Source organism: Ursus maritimus, unplaced genomic scaffold, assembly GCF_017311325.1.
Source record: "Ursus maritimus isolate PB19 unplaced genomic scaffold, ASM1731132v1 scaffold_7, whole genome shotgun sequence".
Taxonomy (NCBI): Eukaryota; Metazoa; Chordata; class Mammalia; order Carnivora; family Ursidae; genus Ursus; species Ursus maritimus.
In genome coordinates this window covers 65,967,907-65,982,419 of record NW_024426885.1, presented here as the reverse complement: position 1 = coordinate 65,982,419, position 14,513 = coordinate 65,967,907, and the positions used below count along the sequence as shown (strand labels likewise).

The window sequence follows — 14,513 nt, the reverse complement described above, 5'->3', positions numbered from 1 at the left end:
ACGCTTAACCGCTGTGCCACCCAGGCGCCCCTGGGTCTTGCATTTTTATTCAATCTAGCAGTCTCTGCCTTTTAATTGGCATGCTTAGACATTTACCTTTAATATGATTTTTTAATATATGTTATTTTTACATTTTTAAAATTTAAGTCTATCATTATGCTCTTTATTTGTCCCCCATTCTTTATTTCTTTTTTTTATTTTGATTTCTTTTAGACTAATTGAGTATTTTTTGTAATTCTATTTTAACTCCTCTGTTGGCTTGTTATCTATAATTTTTCAAGTTGTTGCCTTAAGGTTTACAGCATGTATCTTTAACTTATTATAGTCTACCATCATGTGATATTATACCACTTTAAGTTTAGTATAAAAACATTATAATAGTATATTTTCCTCACCCCAGCACAGACTTTATGCTATTGTTGTCATATATTTTCCATTTTACAATACATACAATTGCCAAAATATATTGCATCTTTCTTTTTTTAAGATGTTATTTATTTATTTCAGAGACAGAAAGAGAGAGCGCGCACGCGCACATGAGTGGGGGAGGGGCTGAGGGAGAGAGAATCTCAAGCAGACTCCCTGCTGAGTACAGAGCATAATGCGGGGCTTGATCTCAAGACCCTGAGATCATGACCTGAACCAAAATCAAGAGCTGGGTGCTTAACTAACTGAGCCACCCAGGTGCCCTGGTTACTTAGATTTTAAAGAGTTTCAAATAAGAAGAAATGATCTTATATATTTACTCACGTAGTAGCCATTTTCAGTGTTGTTGTTATTTTTTACAGATCTGTATGTCCCTCTTGTATCAAAACAAACAAACAAACAAACAAACAAAAAATGACTGCATATAGAGTTTATATTCCAGTTGGTGGAGTCACATAATAAATAAAAAATACATCCATAAAATATATACTTGAGAGAAAAATAAATCAGAAAAGGAAGATAAAGGGTAAGAATATGTGTATAGAAATTTCAAAGAGGATAGTCAGTTAAGGCCTCATTAAGAAAGTACCTTTTGGGTAATACCTAAAGGAAGTGAGCCATATGGGTATCTGGATGAAGAATATTCTTGAGGTATGTGGTAGGCTAAATAACGGCCAATCAAAGATGTCCACACCCTAATCCCAGAAAACTGAATATGTTACCTTAATGGCAAAAGGGATTTTGTGGATTTGATTAACTTTAGAATCCTGAGATGGAGAGATTATCCTGAATTATCCAGGTGGGCCCAGTATGATCACAAGAGTCTTTGCAAGAGGATGGCAAGAGGGTGAGAAACTGTGAAGGAGGTGTGATGACACTAAGCAACTGGCTTTGAAGACGGTTGAAAAACTCACAAGCCAGAGAATACAGGTGGCCCCTAAAAGCTGGCATAGGCAAGGAAATGGATTGTCTCCTAGAACCATCAGAAGGAACTCGACCCTGCTAATATTTTGATTTTAGCTCGGTGAGACTCTTTTTGGATTTTTGACCTCCAGAACTATAGGACAAACTTGTGTTGTTTTAAGCCATTAAGTCTGGGGTAATTTGTTACACAGCAGTAGTAAACTTATACAAGGCATGATCATGCCTGATGTTTCGAGAGGTAAGGAGTGGAGAGGTAAGGAGTAGAGAGGTCATGTGGAGTCCTTGCAGGCCATTATAGGGACTTTGGTTTTTATTGAATGAGATGATTTGACTTATGTTTTAACAAGATCACTCTGGCTGTTGTGTGGAGAGTGGGGGTAGGAAGGCAGTGTTGAAGGCAGAGCAGGGAGATCATAGAGGAGGCCATTGCATTAACCCAGGTAAGAGGTGATCGTGGTCTGTCAAGTAAATTGACCAGTTGGCCCTTGTGACTGCTTCTGTGTTTTTTCTGATTGGGCTTCCCAGCACCCAGTTCTCCTCCTTGATGATCATGACCTTTTTTACTCTCAATGCCTCTCACTTGGCAGTCTTTTGTTACGTGCCTTAGTGTCCTTCCGACAGTCCCTGATGAATCTTACACTGGAACTGCCACTGCCTCCTCACTAACTGCTGGGGATGATTCCTTCTGATCATGATTATTTTCTTTTTCCAGTCACTATTGGGTCTAAACTTCTAGCTCTGTTGCCTTTGTATGTTGTCTTCTTATGTACTTTCTGATCAATCTTCAGTGTGCTTTAAACAGAAATTCATCTAGGGTGAAGTTTATATTTGACTTAAAACAAAATATTTTAACTATTAACTAATAACAAGTACTTATGTGGGGCTTACTAGGCTTCAGGCTCCGTTTAATGTGATATATCCATATCATGTCATATAATTCTCACAGATCCATGAGGGAGGTACTATTTTCACCCCTTATTACAGATGGGGACACCGAGCTATAGAATTTTAGAATTTTTTCAGATAACACAGCTACTAATTGGCAGAACTGGGATCTGAACCCAAAAAGTCCCGCACTGGTCTCCATTCTCTCAAATACCACCCAATACTGCCCTTCAAAAGGAGCCGATTTTTATATTACCAAGTAAAAGAACTTTCTTTCCTTTCAGCTGTTGCTGACTTTGAATCTTCAGTGAATGAAGAACATCATCATCTTCTAGTGGAAGAGGTAGAAGAGAGAGAGAGAAGGTTTTTGTAACATGGGCTTGGCCAAATAATAGAAGTGATGCTCCAAGGTGTCCGGCTCTGCAAGTGTGTGTCATACAATGGAACACACCAGAAATTTGGGTTTAATGTAAAAGGGTCAACACCCTCACTGCTCTCTACTCAAACACAGGGAGCAATTAACAATTATCTGATGGATTTATTTCAAGGGATTTTTTTTTAAGTCCTTCGAAAGTCACAGTCTTAGACCCTTCTTAAAAATGAGTAAAATGCATGCTCTTATGGACTAAATTGTGTTCCTCCAAAAAGATGTCCTAACCCTCAATACCTTAGAATGTGAACTTACTGGAGACAGAGTCTTTAAACAAGTAATCAAGTTAAAATGAGGTCATCAGGGTGACCTAATCCAATATGACTGATGTTCATATTAAAAGGGGAAATTTGGACGGAGACAAATGCAGGGAGAGCACTAGGTGAAGATAAGGCAGAGACCGAGGTGAAGCTTCTACCACATAAGGAACAACGAAGATTGCTAGCAAACCACCAGAAGTTAAGGGAGAAGCCTGGAACAAATCCCTCTTACAGCCCTCAGAAGGAAGCAACCCCTGCCGACACCTTGGTCTGGGACTTCTGGCTTCCAGAGATGTGAGACAATACATTCCTGTTGTTTAATCCTCCCAGGTTGTGGAACTTTATTATGGCTACCCCAGCGGACTAATAATGCCCATGCGGACACGACTTACTGTGAAAATATCCCTGTCTCCTTAGTTTCTTATTCTATTTTCTCTCTTCCCTTTTGTTTTCCTTTTCTCCCTTTCCCACATGTGTTCTCTGATGCTTGTGGTCTCTGCGACCCTATCCTCCTGCCCTGTAAAGTCGCTCACTCTCTGTTTCATTTGAAATTGTCTGCTTCGGTGGATATAGGGCGCAGGGGACATGTCATCTTAGGGACAGATGAGGTATTACAAACTGTCTGGTTCCACCCCTGAATTCCTCAGTCCAGTTAATATGTTGCTTGACTTTAAAGAAATGCAGCAAAGCCAGATGCCAATGATGCTTCTGGGGCAGGACAGGTTTTGAAGTGTGGATAAAGCAAAACCAAACCTGAGTAAAGTTAGCCCTTCTGATTTACCGATTACTGGAAGATATTTTGAACCCTCTCATGATGCAGTGAGGCACTGAGCACCCTGCTGTGCCCTCTGTCAGCCCTCCCACTGAAACAGGGACCGTGAGGCAGGACACCAAGAGCCTTCTGTGACCCTGCCTGCTCCTGACCCCTTACCTCCAGAATCCCAGTAGACCTGGACCCTGAAGTCCACCCTCCTGGGTTTAAGCCTGATTCTAACACTTCTCTTGGCTTTCTCATATGTGAAATGGGAACAACCGTCTACCTCACAGGATTGTTCTGTGCACTGACATGAGATGGGTAAGTCACTTAGAAAATGGCCCAGAACACAGGAACTGTTCAAAGAAAAACATGTGACCTGTTCTTCTCCCCAGCCCTAAAGTGGGAGAGAACATGGTTGCCACTGACTTTCTACAACAGGAAGGGAAATGACTGACCATGTCCCTCGAGGAGCTGTAAGAGGATGGCGGCCTTTCGTGTAACCAAACCCTGTCCCTAGCGGCAGGGCATGCTTTAGTTAACAGGCACTGACTGGCAGAAACGTCTTTAGAATGTGAGTAGTGTGCTACTGCGGATCAAGTTTCTCTGGAGGTTGATGGTGGTGGCCAAGATCTTGCTATGCAAGTAAGTGCTGGCTCTCACCATGGAAGCCTGGCCCTGGGCTGACTGGCTGGCTCCCTGCTCAGTGCCTGGAATGCTGCAAGGAAGGGCCCACATTATCCTCTATCGACCCGGGGCTATTTCTTAGAACTGGGGGCTGACAGGAAGAGCCTCATTCTGAGCTACAAAGATGTTGTTTAGACCATCTCCCTCCCCACTATTTCCCTGACCCTACTTGGAGGCAAGTTCCCTTCCCATTCCATTTCAGTTCTATTTTTAGTTTTATTTCGATTCTGGCAAGGTGTAGTGATTTACGATAAGGATTGCTTTCCTTGCTGGCACACATCTGCACAGTAAACATGTAATTGGAGCTATCTATAGCAGTGTACCAGTCAGTTGCTCTGGGTGATTGGGAGGAGGGCTGGGTGGATATTTGGAGGGTTTAGAAGTGTGTGTGCTCAGAAGCACCATCTCTAAGTCAAGAGAGAAGACTGGGGCTAACATCTGGAGCACAGCTCCTTTTCTTCCCTCCAAGGGTGCGGAAAGGCAGAGCCATTGTTGTGTTGACAGTCTTAGATTTTGGATTTTATGGCCTGAGCGTGATCAATGTAAACTTTGCTACTCAGAGTATGTCCTCTTACTAAGTGTCAGTGAAAGCCTAACAGTGAATGTTCTCATGAACACTCTTGTAACATTCTCCAGCCCCAACCAACCACAGGCTCTGGGACCCCACTGACCATCCAACCATAGGCTCAGCCCCTCTGAGTTTCTGAGCCACTCTGGTTAGCAGATGGACTCTGTGCTAAGTCTCCATAGCAATCTGAGGTCTCATCTGCTTGTGGAGACTCTGCCCTCACACATGGTCTCAGGACCATGGGCTCCCCTAAATGCAGCTATGTGCTTCTTACCAGGCTTCTGGCTCAACTCCCTGTTCTGCAATCTGCATACAACAGCAGCAACAGACATTTTCTGAGCATTCATTGTGTGTAGGACATCGATGGTTACAAAGGTGAATCAGACATGGAGGCTGTCCCCAAGGTGCAACCATTCTAGTTGGAGAGATCGACCGGGAAATGGAGGATTCTAATGCAAGGTAATAAAAGAAGAGATGAAAACAGGACATTGCAGGGGTCCTCAACAGGGACCCCTAACCCAGACTGGGCAAGGGAGACTAATCTAGGGAAGATTTCCCAGAGGAAGTGGAACACTCCCCCCCACACCTGGAACAGAAGCCCAGGTTTTAAATCTCACCTGGGTACTGCATCCTGTTGCTTGTTTCTGCAGCAGACATCTGAGCTCTGCTCTAGGTCACAACGCGCCCGGTCTCAGGACATGCGATTGCTGCCCTCAGAAGTGCACTACCTTAGGATTACTGGTGCTTGTCTGCCCACTCTACCACAACTCCAACCACAGCCACCAGTTGGACCATGTGTGGGCTCCCCACACTTAGTCATTTCTTTGGGGTCCAGTCCCAAAGGGTGCTTTGGGCTCTATTTTTTGGGGGGAGGCGTTGTTCCCTGGTAACCTGGCTGAGAGCCTTGCTGTCTGGCCTGCTGACTCAGCTCATCTGAGTGAAGGCAAGATCTTTTGCAGATGGTACCTTGACTTCTGTTCTCAGTACACCCAAAGAATTCTACATTTGTGTTGCTCTTGACATCCTGCGAGCTGATTTTGGGGTACCCTATGTACCCTTCAAAGTGCCACACACAAGAGGCAAAACCAGATTCTCAGGGAGCAAAGAGGAAAGGAGCTGGGTGGCAAAGGAGCTGGCTGGTTCTCTTTGTTCTTTGGACAGTCATCCTTAAGACTCAACCTGTCTGCTAGGTGAGTGTGGTGGCCCAGCCTCCTTACCAGTGTTCAGACATTTTATGACAACGTGTGGGTGTGGGTTTTGATGCAATTTCAGGAGGTTAAGAGTATAGGATGAAAATAGCAAATTTTAAAAAACAAATCTTTTTCTTTGGTAAAAGCCCATTGGAGACCCACATCGTTTGTGACGTTTCCCTAAGGCTCAATTCTTATTTTAAATTATTCCCCAGACTGACTCTCGATCTGTCCAGCTCACTTGGAAATTTAACCCTGGCCTGCCTTGCAGTACTTTTTCCATTTATAAACTTTGTTTCTGCAAATAGATGGTCAAGGCCTTGAGGCTAAGGGCTGTGTCACACTTCTTTTTATCACCCCCTCTACCGTGCCACCCCTTCCCTAGAGTTTTGCCAGAGTCGGTTTAAATGCTCACTGCACACTGGACTGGAATGATGAATGTCATCTGTTATTTCATCTAACTGTGTGTTGTTTTTTTTTTTTTTGAAGTGGTGTATTTTCAGTTTGAGCCACCTTTTAGATAGACAGTTTTGAAGCTTATATAAGAGAACTGGACTACCCTAAGGGGCATGTGTACTTTCCCCTCACATCCTGATGTTCGAATGAGCTTTTAGAAATTCCTAGAAGTCAAATTAGGAGCAGACTCAAGGGACCAGCTGTCCCTGGGAACTCTGAATTGTGGCCTAACCCCTGAGGAATGTATGCATGTATGTATGTAGAGTAAGAATGTGGGCAAAACAGAGCAGACTCTGGAATGAGGGAATGGGCTACTCTCACCATCCCTGCACAAGCACCACACTCTCTGGAAGGGGAGATGCTTGGTAGTTTTCCCTGTTAGGGCAATTGATGTGAGGCTGAATACAGTGTCTCAGCAAGAAATAGTTTCATCTGCAAGGAGATGGGAATGTGAGAGGTTGAAGAAGCTGACTTGAGAGATGCCTCAGCCTAGGCACAGCCTTCCATCACTACCCATCATGCTGAGTCCCCCGGATCTCCTGCCTGGACCTCCCAGCTTGATCTACCGTTTGACCTGTTTGTCTAGTGACTCTGACACCAACCGGTAGGCAGTGATTCAATTCTGGCTCTAACCACCTGGAGTTAAAGCCGACCCCATAAATTAAAGGGTATGGTCCACAATAAGACTGCTCTCATTTCTGAATGACTAGCAACAAATCTGGGAGATTCTCATGATCCCTCTCAGGTTTGATAATTCACTAGAATGATTCATGGAACTCAGGAAAGTGCTATGCTTGTTGTTATGGTTTTATTATAAAGGATATAAATCAGAAACAGCCAAATGAAGAGGTACAAAGGGTAAGTTCTGAAGGGTCCCAAATGCAGAGCTTCTGTGTTCTGTCCCCATGCAATCAAGGCACGTCGCGTTTCTAGCACATTGATGTGTTCACCAACCAGAAGGCTTCGCCAAGCTTGTGTTGAGGTTTTATTACAAAGGCATGATTGATTGAACCATTGGCCATGTGACTGAACTTAATAATCAGCCCCCCAACCTTCCCTGGAGGTTGGGAGATCAGGCTGATGCCAGCGGCTCAAAGCCCTAACTCTCTAATCAATCACGTGATTGGTCTTTCCAGCCTGATCAGTGCATCCTGAAATGATCTAGGGTCCCATCTGGGTCAGCTCAGCTTAGTATGAACTCAGATATAAACTGGAGCTCATGAACAATAAAGACGCTCCTATTACTTGGGAAATTCCAAGGACTTAGAGTCTCCCTCCCAGGAACCAGGGACAGAGGCGCGTCAAATTCTTTATTATATGATACTAGCTTTCGGCCTTCTTATTTTATTTTCCAGATTCTAACTCACCTACTGGCTCTGAGCTTGAGGAAGTTATGACATTCTCTATAGAAGGAAACAACTAGAGCTGCTCCCCTCTGCCTCATCACTCAACTCAGACAAGATAAGATTATGATAACAGCGAGCTTCAGGATCACTGGAGCAAAGCACTGCTCTTCCCTTGTGCTGTGTGGACCTTGTAGGTCGGTGCCATTCTGTGTCTCAGGGGCTTCATACGGGGCCCCATGCTCATGCAGCAGCCTCATCAGAATATGGCCGGCTCCCGTAGAGAGGGAAAGAAGAGCATCTCCCAGCAGGCATGGGCCCTTATGGCTTCTACCATAAGTGACACATCACTTCCATCCCTTTTCACTGGCCAAAGAAGGGCTTTTGTCAAGGGATGACTATGACCCAATCTGAGATTTAGGAAGACAAATTACTGTCCAGGTGATAGCATCTGAAGACAGAGACAGGACTACAGGAAGGGAGGGGCGCCAGAGGCCATGGGGAGCAGTCCCATGAGGGGCAAGGGCACGGAGGGACCCAGGGGTTCCTGAGGGATCTAGTTTGGGTAACGTGGGGGCGTTGGCACCCAGAAGGTGAGGAGGAACCAGTAGAATATTCTCTGCCTTTGCAGAATGGTGCTGGAGGCAGCACCTGGGCTTCCAGCCAGCAGGAAGAATATAGGGAAAAGATGAGGTTTCTTCATCTCAAAAACAACCCACCAATAAGCAGGCGGCCCTCTTAACCTGAACTCCCTGTGTTAATCGAAAGCCAGGAGGACTTTGACCATGCAGGCTCGGTTGCATAACTGGTTTCAATGCACTATTGTTTTCCTGCCTGTTTTTTTCCATGATGGAAATGATTCGCGTGCCCTGCTGGGCAGGAGATCATATTTAAATGTTTCCTGGGTTTGATCTCCGTTCCAGGCATGAATTCATGCTTGTGCTAGGGCACAGAGTAAGTGGTAAATGGATTTAATTAACTTAAAAGTATTTGAGCCATCATTGTGGGCAGTGGTGACCCGAGGTGTGGGCACCTGCTGCTTCCCAGCCTGGTCAACACCAGAACTCGCCACGTTTTGTACTTCACCAACTCAAAGGAGTTTGATGGTGGAGAAGCCAGGGTAGAGGTGGGGAAGCCAGGCGGGGAGCCAGGTGTCTATAACGTATTTCTGTTTTTGTTGTGAACCTGGGCAAGTCGTGACACATTCTAAAGATTTACCAACTGTTCGAGGACAGTAATGGGGTGAGGGCAGTTATCCTAGCTAAGGGGATACGGAAGTTTGTAGACAGCTCCTGAGGAATTCTAAATGCCAAGTCGCCTTCCAGAAAGAAGAGATTCCCGGGGCGCCTGGGTGGCTCAGTCATTACACGACTGCCTTCAGCTCAGGGCGTGATCCTGGCGTTCGGGGATCGAGCCCCACATCAGTCTCCTCTTCTGGAAGCCTGCTTCTTCCTCTCCCACTCCCCCTGCCTTTGTTCCCTCTCTCGATGGCTGTCTCTATCTCTGTCAAATTAAAAAAAAAAAAAAAGAAGAAGAAGAAGAGATTCGCCTTTCCTCTCTCTGCTGTGGGAGTGAACAGGGACCATGCTGTTTGCACAGGCACCTCCCCCGCCTTTCCCCTGGCCTTTCCCCAACCAAAGTGGACTCTGTCTTTGCCAGCTGTGTTCCCGGCTTTTCTGCTTTGGAATCAGGACGAGAGGGGTGGGGAGAGAGAGAGCTGAAGAATCAAGGAGGCGAGTGGTCAGGAGCGTCTGGAATATGGGGAGGAAGAATCAGAAATTTGCTTACAAGAGGGAATTGAGTGTAGGGGTGAAATAAGCGGAACGGAGAAGGAGACGCCGCTGTGCACACAGGGCTGTGAGGAGACAGGCTTTGTGGGGGGCAGAGAGTCAGAGAGAAGTTGGGGGGGTTAGTGAAAGAGAAGGAAAAAGAGGATTTAAGAAAAGTTTGCTGTGCACTAAACGCCATCCTCTGATGTCCTCTTGAAATTCTAAATATTAACTGAATTGATTTTTAATTAGAAATTCCTGTGAAATGGTTCTTTCTTTAGTCACATGTGGGATTCGGGGTCTCCCCAGAATCTGAGCTGCTCTGAGGCTTGGGTCAGCGTGGGAGCTCACGGCTGGCGGGAAACACCTGGGATGGCAGGGCTCTGCGCCTGGTGGTCCCAGCTTTACCGCAGAGGATGCTGGGCCGGGCTGGCTGCCTCCACTTACCCACCTGTAAAACTGACATGGCCTTGCCTACTCCCTCCTTGACTCTAGCTTTCTCATCAGACGGAAAGCTCCGCAGGGGCAGGCCCCTGCCCACACGCGTGTGCAGCAGCGGGCACTCGCTCCAGGTCTGGGGAGCACTGAAGGAAGCGTGCACCCTTCTTCCGCACAGGAGCCCTTTGGCCATGTTTCTTTTAAAGCTTTGCTTCACCTTTCCTGTTTCATGCTTCTCACCAGATGATGTGCTCACTGCATCCTGAGTCCTTTACATTGGAAAACAGGAAGCGTTGCTTTGACCTCAACCTGCCCTCCCCACACCCAATTGCTCAGAAGCCAAAACACTTAGCTTCGTTTGTGAAGATGTGGCTGGTCAGTCGGCTTCCTCCTGGGTCCGCAAACGCTGGAAAGCTAAAACTGCTCTTCCCAGATCCTGTGCACTAGGCTTCTGGGTGTGATGGAATTTCTGCCGCCCAGAGGCACGTGATGAAAGTAATCTGAAATGGAGTTAAGTGGGGAGACAGAGCCGGGGCAGAGTGCTTCTAGAGCAAGCATGACTGTTGTCGCCCTGGCTTTCTGGTTTGGTGTCTGGGAAGTCCCGATCACAGCAGGAGGGCAGGTGTTTTGGTGCCTGGTCCTGTGGTGTGGCTTTGGGAGATGAACCTGAGACCCAGCCTGGCCTGCATTAGCCATCCCAGAGATTCCATGAGCCTTTTGATCCCTTCCAGGCTGTCCTTTTCTGTTTTCAGATAGACTAGGTTCTCTGCAGCTGAGCCCTGCCTGATACGCAAGAGAACCTGGGTTTGAAGAGCAGTAGTGAGGAGCCTGTCTCGCATGCCGTCCTGGCCACCATGTCCCAGGGACTGAAGTGGCTGGCTGGCCACTTGACCTTTTGCCGTTTGCCTCTCTTTTCTTCCCCACTAGAACCTGGTTGCTAACAGGCAACCAGGAGGGGGCAGTGGCTAAGACGGAGGGGCAGAGAAACACGAGAGCCGGAGACCAGTGACACTGTGCCTCTGGGCTTTGCGCATGTGGGAGGAATTTCTCCAGACACGGCCTTTCTCTGCTTCTGCTGCCCTGATCCCTCTCCTGCCCAGGGCTAGGGCATCTTCACTCTCTCTGGTGTTGTATTTTTAGCTATACTCTTCCTTGAAAGCCTTGATGTCTTCACTGGCATTGAGTTTCCAGAACAATCCAAGGGTGGGTTGATGTCTTTCTGTCTTTAATTTTCTGTGCTCTGTCTACTACAAGGGCAAACATAAATGTTAAAAAAGACTGTTTGTACCTCTGGATAATTAACCTCTCCTGCTGATCAAGGTGGAGGGCATAGGGAGTGAGAAAGAGGAAAGGGGCTTTAGAGTCAGACCCAGCAGATTTGAATCTGGGCTCCCCCACTCACTAGCTGTGTGACTTTGGAGAAGTAACTAAACCTCTCTGAGCTTCAGTTTCCTTCGCTAGAGATTGGTAATAGCAACAGTCACCAGCTCACTGGGTTGTTAGAAATTGAAATAAGATAATGAGTCTATAAATATTTGAATAGTTCATGGTATTTATTACGAGCTAATTTTTATAAAAGCTCTTATGGTAGTTAGCTTCAGTGTTTTCATCTGCAAAGGAACAAATAGTAAAATGCCACAAACTAACTAGTATAGAGCTGGCTCTAGAGCATGGAATTTTTAGAAGGCAAACCCAGTAGGCCTTGTCCCGTAGGCTTATTGGTCTGACAGAGGGTAAGAGGAGTGGATTCTGGGGGCAGCTGAGAAGGGAAAGGCCAGGCTCCCTGTCTCTGTCCTTGCCTTATACTGGACTGACAGTGCACAGACCTCAACAAATGGGCCAGCAACAAGCAGGTCCAGGACTCTCGCTTAGAGTAGGTTTTCTTTCTTTTGAACATTTACATATGGCATCTTCCTTGGGATAAAGGAATTCTGAGTCATTAGTAGGGGCTAATCATCAGGCTAGAAACAATCTCATAGGGCCTAGGTTGGGTATAAAAGGTTCTCCTTGGTCCATTGGAAGAAAGGAGAATCCGCTTTGCCTGATGATGACATAGCCTCTGAAATACTAAAGGTTGGGGGGATCCTTCTCAGTTTTGTACACAATCGTACATGTTTGTCCCTCTAAGATTCTTCTTTTTTTTTTTTTTTTTGAGATTTTATTTATTTATTTATTTATTTATTTATTTATTTATTTGACAGAGAGACAGACAGTGAGAGAGGGAACACAAGCAGGGGGAGTGGGAGAGGAAGAAGCAGGCTCCCAGTGGAGCAGGAAGCCCGATGCGGGGCTCAATCCCAGGACCCTGGGATCACGCCCTGAGCTGACGGCAGACGCTTAACGACTGAGCCACCCAGGCGCCCCCCTCTAAGACTCTCCTATAAATGTTTTCTTTACTTCTTCTAGATCTACACTCACTTCAAACTTGGTCTCTAGGTTGAAATATTTTGAAATTCATCTGAATAAATGTAATTGATCCCTTCTGTCAATAGTCTTCAACTCAACTTACCCACCACATGAAGAATGTGCAGAATGGAGGTTCAAGAAGTCCCTTTTCAAAGTTTGACTGCAGTCTTTCTTAATCGTCAAGTTTGCTTTGGGGTTTATTGAGAAGATCAACATTTTTGGATCGGTGTAGGAGTGAGAATCGGATCTCTCCCACGTGGCTTTGAAGACTCCAGCAACAGTCAGCTTCCATGGTGTGTGTGGTGCTGGGCTTGGGTTGGAGGGCTGGCTCCAGGCCTCCATGGGGATACCCCACTCCTCCACCTCCCCCCCCACCCGGGACCACTTTGTGGCTCCCAACATGCTGTCCCTCAGAAGGCTAGTGCTGGCCACATCTGTTCCTTGGGTTGGTCAATCCCCTACGTTAAAAATGCAAATGTCTGATCACAGCTTGTTCTGTCCCCTGCCCCGATTTTGAAAACTCCTAAGCTCTGGTGTCTGCCATTAAGAATTACATTCATTGGAATTAGCTTTGAGGAGACTTCTCTTTGTCACGTGTCTAACCTGTTCAGTAAAAATACAGCCTATCTTTGAATTCCTTTCCCTCCATATGTTCTTCAGTTAAATTGTTTTCTCTCTTTTCCCACTCTGCTGCTAACTTTCTTTAGGTACACCCCTACTTCCTTCTTTCAGTCAAGGGATCCTTATGCTCCCATTATTTTGCTGGTCTTCTCATTTTCCATCTGATTTACAAAGAAAACTGGCATCCTCAGACCTTTCCATGCTTGCTTGAAATACCATCTAGTGAAGTAATGTATCTGAAAAAAAAAAATTGAAAATAGCTTTTCAGGCTCCTTCAAAAATTCTTTCGTCTCTAGTTGCAACACATGGAGCCAAATAGCAGATGGAATACATTTCTTCATCTTTAAAAACACCAAATGCTTTTTTCCTTATTTGATTTTTTATAGTCACACTGATTCTCCATCTAGCCTGTGTCTGTTCTTCATCTCCCAAATCTCCTAGTTCTGTTTATCATGAAAATAATCCTCAGAAACATGAAAACTTGGGCTCTCAAGGTGTCCATCCATTTGGGGAGAACAAGCTGGCTTAAAGGATAAGCAATGTATGGGGTAGAGGGAGCCCCACTTTCAGGCTGTGGCTACAGGTTCAGCAAATAAAAATATGAGTCTTCCCCTATTCCCACAAAAAGAATGTGGGTTCTCCCAGCTCGGGGTACACAGCAGTGAACGAAAACTTCACTTCTACAGTGAAGAAGCTAAATCTTCCTAGCTCTATAGTTCGGATAAAACAGAAGAGTAAAAGTCTCAGGCACTGCCCAGGTCTTGGATGTTCTGTATGGCTTCTTTGTGGGCTAGTTTTGCATCATGTTTTGACTGAAGCCTCGATTAGTCATTTCACACATTTATTTCGTGTGGGTTGTGGATAAACCATGACATTTAACATGAGGTATAGAGGCCCTAATCCTTGTGGCACTCAGGGAGGAAAGCTGCGGTGAGAGGCTGAAATAAACGCATACACATTGCGTTCCAGAAAGAATATAATCGTCGAGACAGAGATTCCACGAGGGACGAGATCATACCCTTGTGCCTTGGGGCACAAAAGAAGCAAAATCTGCATTAAAGCCAAAGGAAGCAAGAGAGGAAGGATTAATTTGGGGAGCTGAGGAATTTACAGGAGGCAATAATGAAGAATTTGAAAACCTACCTGTATGGTTTGAAATCATAGTATTATCACATGTCTATTCTGTAATGGTATGTATTATAATAATGAAAAAAAGAGTATACTCTCTCTGTAACTGGTTATAAAAATAATTACAGTTCTAGTCACAATTCTGTTGCTGAGGACAGTATTTTTGTTCAGATTTCTCTACTTTCATTAAGAACTTCTCAATGATGGTTCACTAAATCACAAATATTA

The 14,513-nt window shown here is 45.4% G+C and overlaps 1 long non-coding RNA gene across 1 annotated transcript; it reads left to right on the top strand.

Moving 5' to 3' along the window:
* The first annotated feature begins 7,944 nt into the window (after window positions 1–7,944).
* On the top strand, window positions 7,945–14,269 carry LOC103661855. Its single transcript, XR_568286.1, has 3 exons — window positions 7,945–8,120; window positions 12,623–12,829; window positions 14,127–14,269. It is a non-coding gene; the product is annotated as an uncharacterized LOC103661855 (long non-coding RNA).
* The last annotated feature ends 244 nt before the right edge of the window (window positions 14,270–14,513 follow it).